This window comes from Halichoerus grypus, chromosome X (assembly GCF_964656455.1).
Source record: "Halichoerus grypus chromosome X, mHalGry1.hap1.1, whole genome shotgun sequence".
NCBI classification, from domain to species: domain Eukaryota; kingdom Metazoa; phylum Chordata; class Mammalia; order Carnivora; family Phocidae; genus Halichoerus; species Halichoerus grypus.
In genome coordinates this window covers 88,073,783-88,088,426 of record NC_135727.1, presented here as the reverse complement: position 1 = coordinate 88,088,426, position 14,644 = coordinate 88,073,783, and the positions used below count along the sequence as shown (strand labels likewise).

Sequence of the window (14,644 nt, the reverse complement as noted above, 5' to 3'; positions counted from 1 at the left end):
GGGCTGAAACCATCAAAATCCTAAAGGAGAACACAGGCAATAGCCACTTTGACATTGCCCACAGCAACTTCTTTCTAGATATGTCCCCTGAGGCAAGGGAAACAAAAGCAAAAATAAACTATTGAGACATCATCAAAATTAAAACCTTTTGCACGGTGAAGGAAACAATCAACAAAACTAAAAAGCAACCTTATAGAATACGTGAAGATATTTGCAAATGACATCTAATAAAGGGTTAGTATCCAAAATATATAAAGAACTTATAAAACTCAACATGCAAAACCACAAATAATCCAATGAAAAATGGGCAGGGGCGCCTGTGTGGCTCAGTCAGTTGAGCATCTGACTCTTGGTTTCGCTCAGGTCATGATCCAAAGAGTCCTGGAATGGAGCCCGAGTAGGGCTCTGTACTCGGTGAATCTGCTTGAAGATTCTCTCCCTCTGCCCCTCCCTCTGCTCCTGTGTTCATGTGCTCTTTCTCTCTTAAATAAATAAAAAAAAAAATCTTTAAAAAATGGGCAGAAGACATGAACAGATATTTCTCCGAAGAAGACATACACATGGCCAACAGACACATGGAAAGGTGCTCATCATCACATAGCATTTGAGAGATGCAAATAAAAACTACAATGAGATACCACCTCACACCTGTCAGAATGAGTAAAACCAACAGCACAAGAAACAACAGATGTTGGCGAGGATGTGGAGAAAGGGGAACTCTCTTGCACTGTTGTTGGGAATGCAAACTGGAGCAGCCACCCTGGAAAACAGCATGGAGAATCCTGAAAAAGTTGAAAATAGAACTACCCTACAATCCAGCAATCACACTACTGGGTATTTACCCAGAGAACACAAAAACACTAATTCACCCACCCCTGTGTTTATAGCAGCATTATTTACAATAGCCAAACTATAAAGGCAGTTCAAGTGTCCATGCATAGAAGAATGGATAAAGATAGATGTGAAGAAGATGTGATAAAGAAGATGTGAGAGATATACATATATATATGTATATATGTACATATATATAATGAGAGATATATATATATATAATGGAATATTATTCAGCCATAAAAAAGAATGAAATTTTGCCATTTGCAACAACATGGATGGGGCTAGGGAGTATAATGCTAAGCGAAAATAAGTCAATCAGAGAAAGACACATACCATTTGATTTCACGACCCTGAGATCATGACCTGAGCCAAAATCAAGAGTCAGACACTTAACTGACTGAGCCACACAGGCACCCCAGTCTCTTAATTATAGAGAACAAACCAATGATTACCAGAGAGGAGGAGGGTGGGGGGATGGATTAAATAGGTGATGGGGATTAAGGAGTGCACTTATCATGATGAGCATCAGGTGATGTATGGAATTCTTGAATCACTGTACTGTACCCCTGAAACTAATAATTTTAAAAAATTAATAAATGTATCATCCCACACACAGAAAAAAAAGACATTCTGTTTGGGTTAGATGTGCCATAGACCAGGCTAAGTCATGTGGACATGCATGAGTTCATCAGGGATGTATAACACTTTCACTAAGGAAAGTCACTTCGGGGTGTGGCAGGGAATAACTTGTACAATAATACAAATGGCAATACTTGGTATAGTTTGTCCTTTTACATGTTGTTCCTTCAACATTTACAAATCATTTGATATAGATCTGTCTTGGGAATTCAGCATGCAGTTAAATTTTGCTTTGTAATCCAATGAGAAAATAGTGTTATCAATTCCTGACAGTAGAGTGTTGAAGTTGCGACCTATAACTGTGGATTTGTCTATTACTCCTTTCAGCTCTATCAGATTTTTGTTTCATGTATTTAGTGGTTTGCTTCTGACTACATACATGTTCAGGCTGGCTACGACGTCTTGCTGGATATATACTTATACTGTCATGTACCATGCCACCTGTGCATAGCAATTTTATGGCTTTGAGGAATACATTCTCTAATACTGATACAGCTGCTCCTGTTTAAATAATTAGTATTAGCATGATATATTTTTCCATCAACTTACTTTTAATCTACCTGTGTAGTTGTGTTTGAAATGCATTTCCTGTAGACTGAATATGTTTGGGTCACTTTTCTTTCTTTTTTTCTAAGATTTTATTTATTTATTTGTCAGAGAAAGAGCACGTGCACAAGCAGGGGGAGCGGCAGGCAGAGGGAAAAGCAGGCTGCCCTCTGAGCAAGGAGCCCAATGCTGGACTCAATCCCAGGACCCTGGGATCATGACCTGAGCCGAAGGCAGACGCTTAACCAACTGAACCACTCAGGCGTCCTGGGTCACTTTTCTTTCATCAATGCTGCCCATCTCTATCTTTCATTGGTGTGCTAGATAATTGACATTTAAAGTAAATATTCATACATAATGGCTTCAGAAATATTATCTGAATATTGCTCAAAGGCACTAGTTTTTAAATTTTGTTGTTCCCTCTTCTTCTACTTGAGTTTCATTTTTTGCTCTCCTTGGGTTACTTGAATATGTTTGAGTGTTCCATTTTGATTCCTTTAGAATGTTTTTGAGTATATCACTTCGTATCTTTTTTAGTCGTTGCTCTAAGTATTATAATGTACATGTGTAACCACTATCTACAGGCATTGATGTTTTATAATTTTGTATAAAGTTAGAAATCTTACTTCCGTTCAGGTCCACTTACCCTTCTAACTTTGAAATTCTAAATGTCTCAAATATTTCCTTTACATCCACTGAGCATCAAAACAGATGTTCTAATTTTTGCTTCAACCATCACATACGATTTCACAAGCTCCTGAAAAAAAAAGATAGTTTATTTTATTGACACCTCTTTTTATCCAATCGATTTTCTTTTTTATTTTCTGAAGCACCAAGCTTACTTCAGTTATTCTTTCCCATTTTTGGTGGGGCATGAGTGTAGGGAAGAGAGATTCCTCAAGCCATTGTATAAGCATACATCTGCAAATGAAAAATTATTGTACATTTCCTTATTCTGAATATGCCCTTATTCCTCTTGATTCATGAAGGATAATATTTCGAGATATAAAATCTAGAAGCATCATTTCTTTCCTTTAAAACTTGAGAAATATTGCTCAAAGGCACAAATGTTCAGTTATAAGATGAATAAGTTCTGGGAATCTAGAGTTAATAACAGTGTACTGTATACTTGAATTTTGCTAGGAAAGTAGATCTTAAATTTCTCACTACACAAAAAGATGGTAATTATGTGCGATGATGGATGTGTTAATTAATTTGATAGTAGTAATTCTATCACTAGGTATATGAACATTAATTCATCACTGTACACTACAACCGCTGAAAAAAAAAAAACTTGAAAAACTATCATGCCACTTCCTTCTGTCCACCACGGTTTGAGATGAAAACTCTAGTGTCACCAGAATTGGCTGTCCACTAAAATTTCTGTGTCATGTCGGTGTGCTTCATTTCTTGATCATTTTCTCTCTTGAGTTTGCGTAATTCAAATACGTTGCGTGTTGGCAAGGATTATGTTGGGTTTTTCCTATTTGGAGGTCACTCATTTTTTTGAATCTGTAGTTGTATGGTTGTTGGGTTAGGGTTTTTTTCCCCGCTCCAATTTTGGCAAGTTCTCAAGCATTGTTTTTGAGTATACCTTTCTGGTCTTGATAGAAAAATACTTCAATGTTTTAATTCTCTGAATACCAAGAGTTAACATTTTATGATTTCCCTTTGAAAATAGGGTACTTGGGAGCAATTTTGAAGTTTTCAAAATCAGTACAAAGCTTATCAAATCCAACATCATTTTCACAGATTGCAAAAAGACTTCCTTATAAAAGTGGAGCAGCCAGGTTTTGGGTTGGTCTGTCACTGTACTCAGCTAAGTCTCTGTTGGGCACAGAGTCCAGGGGCCTTCCCGCTCCTTCGATGAGCGCCTTGGTACAGTGACACTTTATTACATGTGTTCTTTGAAGAGCCATTTCTGATGTTCCCAATCCATGCAGTCCCATAAGGGTGATACGAAACTGTCACTGAACGCCTTCCTCTCAGCCTGAATGCATTTATTCAACTGTACATGAAGAAAAGAGCCATTCTCCTGCAAGATGAACTTTTGATGCTCTGTGGCGGTTTCTTGGCAGAGATGCAGGATGAGAATATCTGTTCCTGCGTCCACAGCTACGCAGGCTGTGGCTGGTGGGTGCGACAGCATGCTTTATTCTGGGACGTGTACTCGAAAAACTGCTTCTGACCCATTCCATGACAGAGGTACAGAAGGATCCGGTGTCCCACGATTTGGTTTTCACTGGGAGGGTAAGAGTCAAAGCAGTAACCTTTTGGTCTTCTGTTCCAGAACATCCCAAAGAAGGCGGGCTTGTCGTCAGGCCCGTGCAATTCTGGGTACATGTTCTCCAAGAACACCTGAAGTCCTTCCACTGGAGCTTGGCATGGAGCTGCCTCCTCTCTGTCACATCCCCAAAGGGTTCCACGCAGGCGTGGGGGTTGTGATGGCCGCAGAGCTCTTTAAATTCATCATCCACACTTCAGCTGTTCGGACGCTGCTGGCCCACAGCCTTGTTGCAGGAGTAGGGTTGAGTATACTTTTTTTTTTTTTAAAGATTTTATTTATTTATTTGACAGACACAGACACAGTGAGAGAGGGAACACAGCAGTGGGAGTGAGAGAGGGAGAAGCAGGCTTCCCGCAGAGCATGGAGCCCGATGTGGGGCTCGATCCCAGGACCCTGGGATCATGACCTGAGCTGAAGGCAGACGCTTAACGACTGAGCCACCCAGGCGCCCCTGAGTATACTTTTTTTTAAAAAACTGACATTTTACGTCTTTAAAAGTATCTGTCCAGAGGGCCTCAAGATAACTGCAACTCTTGCAACATAGTAGCAATGTGCTTCTTGAAAGTAAACCTTACATTTTGAAACAGTTTCAGGCTTACAGAATTACTATGAAGAGAGTTAAGATGGTTCCCATATACCCCACAAGTGATTCCCCTATTATTATCATTTTATGTTAACGGGGTACATTTGTAACATTAACGAACTGATATTGAGATGTCATCATTAACCAAAGGCTATACTTTATTCAGACTTTCTCTAATGTTGTTTTTGTGTTCCAAGATCCCACACAGGATACAAACTCATATTTCGTACTCTTAGTATCTTCTTAGGCTTCTCGTGGCTGTGACAATTCTGTCGATTTCTGTGAGTTTTATGCCCCTGACAGTTTGAAATTAATATCAATACTCCAGGGTTCTTTAGCTTACTGTTAACATGGTATGTCTTTCTCCATCCCTTTACTTAAGCCTATCAGAATCACTGTATTGAAAATAGATGCTTGCAGACAATATATACTGCTGAAGTTCTAAAATTCACTGTCTCTTGATTGCTATTTACAGACCATTCCTATTTAAAGTGGTTATTGAAATACTTGCATTGATACCAACCATGTTCGTAGCTGTTCTCTATTCATTACAAGAGGCTTACTTTCCTGCCTTCGCAGGTTTTAATTGAACATTTTATATGAAGGCAGTTTTTTTTTTTTTGTTCACCTCTTAGTGTCTCAATTATGGGTGCTTAAAAACATTTTAGATCTTTCCTTAGAGGTTACATATACATTTCAAACTAATTTAAGTCCACCTTCAAGTGACACTGTTGACAAGTTGAGCGGGTAACTTACAATATTTCTGCCCATTTTTCCATGACTGCCATTCTTTTCACTTACTCATATGCTATACTCCCCGGCCACATTATGACTGTCCTTATTTAAACATTTATTTGGCATTTATCAAGAATAAGATAAATTTTATTATTTGAACAAGTTACTTTTTGGGCGCCTGGGTGGCTCAGGTGCTTAAGCGTCTGCCTTTGGCTCAGGTCATGATCCCGGAGTCCTGGGGTCCAGTCCCACATCAGGGTCCCAGCTCAGTGGGGAGTCTGCTTCTCCCTCTCCTCCCCGCTCATGGGCTCTCTCTCGCTATCTCTGTCTCTCTCTCAAATAAATAAATAAAATCTTTAAAAACATAAATAAACAAGTTACCTTTTGATCTATTAAGAACAAGAAAAATTAACTTTATTTACCTTTATGTGTTTCTTCCCTGATGCACTTCCTTTTTTATGTAAATCCAAACTTCCGACCTTTATCATTTTTCTTCTTCCTGAATAAAATCTTTTCTATTTTTTGCAGGTAGGTCTAATGGTGACAAGTCCCTTCATTTTTATTTGTCCGAGAGAAAAAGCCTTTATTTACTCTGTCTTTTTTACCAAATAGTTTTTCTTAGATACATAAGGATCCTAGGTTGGTGAATTATTTTTCTTTTGGCACATTAAAAATGTCCCCTAACTCTCTTCTTGCTTGCATGGTCACTCACACGACTTCACTGTAAGTTTCCTCTTGTCCCTCTATGGGTAAGGAGGTTTCGTTCTTGGTATTCTTGGTGTGTGTGTGTGTGTGTGTGTGTGTGTGTGAGTGTGTGTGTGTGTGTGTGTGAGTGTGTGTGTGTCTTGGTCTGGCTTTCTTCAAGATTTCTTCTTTATCTTTTCTTTAATTCAAATTTATAGGCCATGAGGTAGCTTGCTGTCCTGTGAGCTTTCTGGGTATCTGATTCAGGGCCTATCAGTAATTTGGAAATTTCAGTCATCATTTTTCAAATATTTTTTCTGCTCTTTTTTCTCTTACTTCCACTTCTGGCATTCCAATTACGTCTATGTCATGTATTTTGAAATTGTTTCACAGTTTTTGGATGTTCTACTCCGCATTTTTTCATCTTTTTTCTATTTGCGGTTCACTTTGGGAAGTCCTTGTTGGCCGTTCTTCAAGGTCACTGATTCTTTCCTAGGACAGGTCACAACTCCTGAGGACCCCATCAAAGACGTTTTTCACAGCTATTGCAGTAGCATGAATTCTGGCATTCCCTTTTTATTCTCTTTCACAGTTTCCATCTGTCTACCTCCATTATGTTGTCTACTTTTCCCATTAGGAATCTTAGCATATTTATCATAGTTGTTTTATCTTCCCTGTCTGATCACTCCAGCTGCTGTGTCATATCTGAATTGGATCTGTATTGCTTCGACTGTTTGTTCTTTCTGGAACTCAGATGATTCAAATGTTAGCCCTTTGGCTTTCGTCCCACAGCTCCCAAACTCTCTGTCCATGTTTGTTTGCTTGTTGTACCATTTTCCTTAACAACATATTCATTCCTGAACAACAGCATATTCTGTTGATCTGTCCTCAAGTTCACGGATTTCATCTTCTGTCACCTACATTCTACAATGGATCCCAGCCAGCAAGTTTTTAATTTTGTTTATTATATTTTTAAATATTTAATTTCTTTTTTGGCACGTTTTATGTCATTTCTGTAACTTGGCAGAGGTTGGCTATCTTTTTTTAATTTCACAGGAATCCATAATTACTCCTTCAAGAAATTTTATATTGGCTACTTTAAAATCTTTGCAAACTGGTCCCAACATCTGATTCATCTCTGTTGCTGTCGGGGATTGCCTTTTCTCATTTAAGTTTTGGCTTCCCTGGTTCTACATATGAAGAAGGATTTTTTATCCTGGCCTGCATAGTTTGCATATTCTACGAAAAGACTCTTGATCCTTTCATCGGAAGTTGCCCTGTTTTAAGGTTTGGCCTGTCTGTTCTGGCCTACTTTGTGGGGGGCTGTAGTCCCATAGTCACTTAGTTTCATGTGCTTTTGCAAAGCATTCCTGAACCACATTGTTCTGAGTCCACCTGATTTTCTGATGGGCGATTGCCAGAGATGCCCGTGGTAGCAGAAAATGCTTCCATGGGCCGTGGGGTGTCATTAGGTGGGGGTGTGGGATTCAGGACCTAAAGGATGTAGAGCATTTCCCCCTGGCCTGTTTTTCAGTCGCCCCTACCACTGGCCTTCCTACTCTCTATCTGCCAGGATACCCAGGGGAGGGAGCCATCTACCATGACACCTGCTGCTGCTGGTGGTGGGAGGACTAGGAGCTGCAGGCCTGGGTATTTCTCCGCCACTGGGTGGAGGCACCCCAAAAGTAGTTCACCTTCTGGTGCAAATACCAGGCCTGGTTGCTTTCTGCCAGTGAGTGGAGGGACCGCAGGTGCCTGGCCTGGGTGTTGTTTTGCTGGGCAGAATACCATGAGCCACCATATCCAGTTGGAACCTTTGTGTTGGCTGGAGTAGAGGGAAATGCTGGCCTTGGATCCCCTTCTGCCATTGAAGGGACCCCTAGGAGACATGAATCCCGCTGGGGTCACCTGTGCTGGTGGCGAGGCACAACTGTGGTAGTCTTGACAAGTGCGTGGGGTGGGTCAGGCCTCTGAGGATCAGCTATAGGTGCTGCTTTGGGAAGGTGGATCCTGCTGTTTCCTTCATTTTGGGCTGCAGAGTGGATGGACCTGCCCCGCAGGCCAGGACCAGCTCTTAGAAATGCTGCAGGTAATCCCTCTTGGTGCTTCTGTTGTGTGTCCATCTCTCCTTTATGCCACAGTTGAGCTTCCACTTCCTACTGGAGAGTAGGGAAGCTCTGCAGGGGAATGCAGCCATCCTGTGCTTCTTTTCTGCCCTCAGGGAATTGCTGAAGGCCACACTACCCTGAGGGACAGGGCATCATTCGGTAGACAAAGCACCCACCAAATGAGAGAAGACAGCAGCTCCTCAGAAAACTCATGCGGCTAGGGAAACAAAACTTGGAGTCCAACTTACAAAGCAGTCAATATCTGAGAAGTCAAGGCCTTCGGAAGAAGAAAGGCAGCAGACGTGAGGCCTGCCTTGAGTGGTTTTCTCTCTGGAGGCATTTCTCCATACCTAAGCTGCACAGGACATGAGACGATGAAGCTGAGCAGGCAGCTGTGAAAAGTCTCAACAGATTTCTCAGCAGTCCCATGGTGTAGGGAAGTAAAAAGAAGAGTGCAGAACTCACCAGAAAGAGGTCCCCCAGGAAACACCCCAGACTGTCAGTGGGGACCCCTGAAGTGCTGCCATCTGGGAGGGGGGAAAACCTGAGGTGGCGCCAACCTTATAAAGCCCCGAGTACCCGTGAGTCAGCTCAGCGCCTGGCTGGGTTGATGTCATGGCCCCTACCCTGGAGGCCTGCCAGGGAGAAGGCGAAACTTCTATGGAGGGGAGAAGCATCATCCAGAACCACTCAGCTTTTCCATAAACAATGCCTGACACTTAATTAAACCACCAGACATATCAAAAACCAGATTAAGAGAAAGAGGAAGAAAAAAACATCCCCCAGAATACCCCAATAGCGTACCTATCAGACATGGACTGTGAAATAATTGTGATTAATATGTTCAAGAATATGGATGACAAACTTGAGATTTCGTCAGCACACTAGAATTTCTAAATCAATGAAATAGCTACACTGGAAAATGGAAAACTGAACAATACAATCGCTGACATTAAGAATTCTACATTTGAGTGCAACAACATATCAGAACCAGCAGAATGGAGGGGGAAGAGAGAGAAAAGTTCAGGGGAAGGGCAAGCAGAAGGCTGACAGGTGCACAGGTTTGTCCGTGGGACCTCAGAGACACAACCTGTGCATAGAAGGAACAGGACAGACGATGGTTCAAGCAGCAGCTAATACCCGTGCAGCCCTTGCTGGATACTGGACACTCTGCCTGGGCTGTGCAATCATTATCCAGAGACAGACTTAGGTACCCCTTCGAGATGGCTGCCTCTGGCCCTCAAGAGACACTTCTGCCTCCTGATCAAAAGCCCTAAAATGTTTGTATTGTGGTAAAAACGTGTATAGAGTGTGAAACGGTCACTGTAATCATTTTAAGTGTACAGTTCAGTGGCATTAATTAGGTTCACAATCTTGTGCAACTGTCACCACTCTTGCCAAACCTTTTCCTACTGTGAACAGAAACTCTGTACACATTGAACAATGAGTCCCCGTCTACTCTTCCCACTTAGTCCCTGGTATCCTCTACTCTCCTTTCAGCCTCTATGATTTTGCCTCCTTTAGACATTGCAGATCTGTCAAATCCTAAGGGATGTGTCCTTTTGTGTCTGGGATATTTCACTTGGCATAATGTTTGCAAGGTTAACCACCTTGTAGCATGTATCCTAAAGACACTTTAAAGGTTAGAAATAACAAGGTTTCCATTTTCTTTTCGGTTGGCAGGAAGAATTTGGAACCAACCTCTGGGATCCCACTGTAAGCATGTGCATAATTCACCAAATGCCTTTCCAGCCACACCTCAGATATTTTAGGGGTGAGTTTAGGCAATGATCGAGTAAGGTTCCCCTTCGCCGACAAGTCTCCCGTAATAGTTGTGTTGTTTCAGTAAACGAGTGAGTGGGATGCTCTCCGTTCTGTGGGACAGAAAAGAATCAAAAGGCTTTTTCGGGCGCCCGGGTGGCTCAGTTGGTTAAGCAACTGCCTTCGGCTCAGGTCATGATTCTGGAGTCTCGGGATCGAGCCCCACATCGGGCTCCCTGCTCAGCGGGGGGTCTGCTTCTCCCTCTGACCCTTCCCCTCTCATGTTCTCTGTCTCCCATTCTCTCTCTCAGATAAATAAATAAAATCTTAAAAAAAAAAAAAAAGGCTTTTTCATCACACACTCTCTGTTTTCTATTCAAGATCAAATTAAGTGAGATAAGAAGTTATCTACACTGGTTTCTCAGACCTCTGGTGGTGAAGTTTCTTTGCTTAGGAGGTGAATTACTTCAAGATCAGAGCAGAGAAACTGTACTCTCCTCCGGAACTCACATCAAAGAAACTCAGCCATCTCCTGTGGGAAAGAAAAACAAACAAACAAACAAACAAACAAAAACCCGTTTTTTCCAGGGTCAGTGTTTGTTCACCGTTTCTCTCACATTAGGCGACTCTTCTCTGACAATACACCCAATATAATCGACGGAGACAGCACCCAGACACCACACTACTTCTCCTTTCTCATTTGGGTATCTGAACGGTTTGCTTCATCTATTGCAAGACAGATTTTATAACCAATAGGCAAGCATGGGACTATCAGCAGGATAATAATAGAATTAGTAATGACGGGGCATCCTCCTGTGTCCTTGCTCTTACCCGCCTACAGTAGCTACTGGGAGCAGGTATGCTTCTTACCTTCAGGGCCTTGATTTTCTGGGAAGAGTTGAGTAAGTCCACAATAAGTTTTCAGAGGAGAGAGGAAATGTCACATGTCAACAGGTGAGTCTGCAGGATTATGATGTCTCAACCGAGTTTCTCATGACATATGAAAACATTGATTGAAATGGAATGGAATATTTTTAAAACATCCAGAGACTAGATCCTGAGTTGTTTTGGTAGTGGGAAGTTCCCTCTCCCCGGTACTCTTCAGAACAGACTCACGCACCAAGAACTCGTCAGTCTACAAATGGCGTTGAGCCACATGCATCTACCTAACTAGAGAACAGAGCGTTCAGTTGGCAGGATTCTCATCTCAGGAAACACAATCCTTGAGGACAGAGGAGAACTGAGTCACACCCTCCTGGCATGGGGTAAAACACGGTAGGGGAGCAAAGTCGACATAAAAAAGAACAACTATTGGCCTTTGTGAATGGCAACCTAGTATTGGCATGAAATGGAGCCTGGGGCATAAGAAAGGCCTTGCGGGAACTTCCTCTGATGTTCTGGCAGGACATCAGCAGGCCTCTGGTGTCATGACAGAGGCACGTGGAACCAAATGCACATCAGAGGCATTCTTTGTGATTATGGTCGGGCGTGCTGGCAACACGACCAGGGTGGCAGCTACCTCTGAGTATGGTAAGATTGCTAAGTCTCTGAGACCCTCTCCCTAGTCGTGTGTTAGGCCTTGAAGTCTTCTTGTGTCAGCGCATGGCTGAGCTCATGTGATCCCACATGTCACGTCTGATCAGGCTGTGCAGAATGGGCAGCAGGGATAGTGCGGGGCAGTGCATTCATTTACAAGAGCTGCCATAACAAAATGTCCCCCACTGGGTGGCTTTAAGAACAAAAGTTTATTTTCTCACAGCTCCAGAGTTAGGAAGGCCAAGGTCAAGGTCCCCACATGGTTGGTTTCCCCTGGAACCTCTGTCCTTGGCTTGCACCTGGACGCCGTCTTGCTGCCTCTTCACGTGTTGTCCATCTGTGGTCACACACCCCTGGTTTCCTTCCGTGCGTCCTAATCTCCTCTTCTCATGAGGACACCAGTCAGATTGGAGTAGGGACCACCCTAACAGCTTCGTTTTAACCTGATCATCACGTATTCAAAAGCCCAATCTTCAAGTACAGTCATATTCTGAGGTACTGGGAGTTAAAGTTTTAAGATATGAATTTTGAGGGCACACGATTCAGCCCATAGCAGGCAGGATCAGCTCTGAGACACCCTGTCAGCCCCTTTTGTGCCACCATCTCCCATCATCAGAGAAGTGGCCGGAATTAAAGGTGTGTCCCCTTCCTGACATGCAATACGCCTTGCACTGTGCTGAGGAAATAGCGGACCTCTTTCCCTTCCCCTGCTTATGTTTCCCACGGTGAACGGAGTCAAGTCAGAGGTGGGACGATGATCCAGGGTAGAGGGAAAATAATGTGCCTTAGAGGCACTAATCGCAACCCTGAACAAGCCACCTCACCCTCACCCCGTCTCTAGGAGTCTGTGGTCCCTCATGCATAGCAAGGAGATTAATGCCGGCTACCTGTGTTATAGGATGGTTGGAAGCACCGAAGAAGGTGGCAGTTATGAAAGTGCCTTGAAATGGTATGTGACCCAATCTTTGTGAGTTTACACCCTTCAGTGCATATCCAATCCTTACCCTTGGCTGTGTTTTTGATCCTAGGAGTCCTGCCTCTCCTTCTGACTGGATTTGTTCACCTCTGACGCAGCAGCCTTTCCTACCAATGCCCTATTGTAAGAAAAACTGATTTTTTTTTTTTTTTTTTTTTTTTTTTAAGTATCATGCCCGATCCCGGGGTGGGACTCTGGATTTCTCCAGTGCAGTCATGGCTATCCCGTTCCCCTTTGCCGGGTGATGGTGTTTCCCGCCTCCCCTACACCTAACGGCGGTGGCCACGTGACCCAGTTCTGCCCACAGAAGTGGATGGGCCACATGTAGGGGTCTTCTGTGGAAGATTCTGTTTCTTGATAAGAAGGACGAATGTGCAGTGGGATGTTAATCCAGCCATCGGAAAGAAGGAAATCCTGCCATTTGCGACAGGGAATTAGAGCTGGAATCTTCTGATCCGGTCTTCCTAGTTTGGCAAGAAAGTCTCAGAGGCACTGTTGCATTATTCTCTCAGGACGCACATATTGCACGGCTGCCCCTCTTTCTATAATGCCAGCATGGGGCGCCGGCGTCCCTTGAGGCTTAAAGTTGAGATTTTTTTAATTCTATCTACCCTTCTTTATGTATGAGGTGGAATTCTTCTCTGATGAGCAACTTCCCTCATCCACTCTTCGGGAACCAGTGTTACAGTTCATATGCCAGACACGGGATAATCGTTTCATTATTGGCCTCTGTGCACCCAATTTCAAAATAACGAATTTGTTTCGTAGTATTTAATAATGGTGACTCTGAGGTCTTTGTCTCCTTAGGGTCGCTATGGACTCAATATTTAATCACAGTTGATGTGTTTAGGTCCATCTCAGTTCTGATTCTTACTGACACTCGGTTTGTCCCTAAGTGACGCAGACTCAATCTCAATCTGCCGGCACAGGCGCGAGCTCTCAGCAGGGGCTCAGTAAATGTGTGCTGAAAGTGTGTCAGAGAACGGAGTGAGGCGTATCGCTACCATCCTCGATTGTTTTGCCGTAACATTATATTACTGGGCCTGCCCCTCCAACAAATGCTTGAAAGTGACATTACCCCTTCGCCCTCTTTGGTGTGATTCAAGTAGTACTACAGTGGGAGCAGAAAACTGAACACTCACCCTCCTTCGTTGGATCTTTCTACATTAATGGGGGCGCGGTGGGGGACAAGTGACCTCAACTCATGGGTCTGATCGTCTTTTGGCTTCCAAAATTCATTTCCCCCGTGACCATTAATTCTCACTCACACTGTTTTCTCTCTGCTCATCTGTGCCATCATCTGCTATTTCTCTACTTCCCAGAACCTTGCAGAGCCCAGATTTCCTCTTTCCCTCATACAGCTCCTCCTTATCACTGTCCCAGCACTCCTATGGAAGTAGTTTGTCAGCAAATCAACAAGTGTCTTTATTCTGCTTCTTCATCTCAGTGGTTTTTCCAGTTATGGCTGTGCATGTTGAAGGCCGAGTGTTTGACCTGGGTCACATCAAAGACCCTTTGGTGACCAGCCTCCGTGTCCTCAAACTTCAGTTTTCTGATTTCTGACATGGGGTAAGAGCTGGCTCTCCTGTACTGATGTGAAATGAGTTCCACAACAGATTGTTAGAACGTGATAAATCATACAACGTCCGGATGTGTAAGCTTTCTGTGCCCACAATTACCTGTGTTGGATTAAATGTGGGGGAATTTGACAACACCTTGAACTCATCCCAGCACTCTTAGAGATGGCAGTGATATTCACACATGGATCACTGGATTATATGCAGGAGGTGGTTGGCTATTGTGTTAACATGTAGGGATCCCTTTTTCCCCCTTTAACCCCCAGATTTAACTACTTTCTGGAAGGGCTACTCTAGCAATTGGCTATTGGGTAATTCAATTCTAGTGGAGGTTGATTCCCCAAATTTTATTTTAATTTTTTTCTTATTATGGTATAA

At 43.0% G+C, this 14,644-nt stretch overlaps 1 pseudogene; it reads right to left on the bottom strand.

Moving 5' to 3' along the window:
* Positions 1-3,913: 3,913 nt before the first annotated feature.
* LOC118536151 (polypeptide N-acetylgalactosaminyltransferase 12-like) lies at positions 3,914-14,255 on the bottom strand (annotated as a pseudogene).
* Positions 14,256-14,644: the final 389 nt, after the last annotated feature.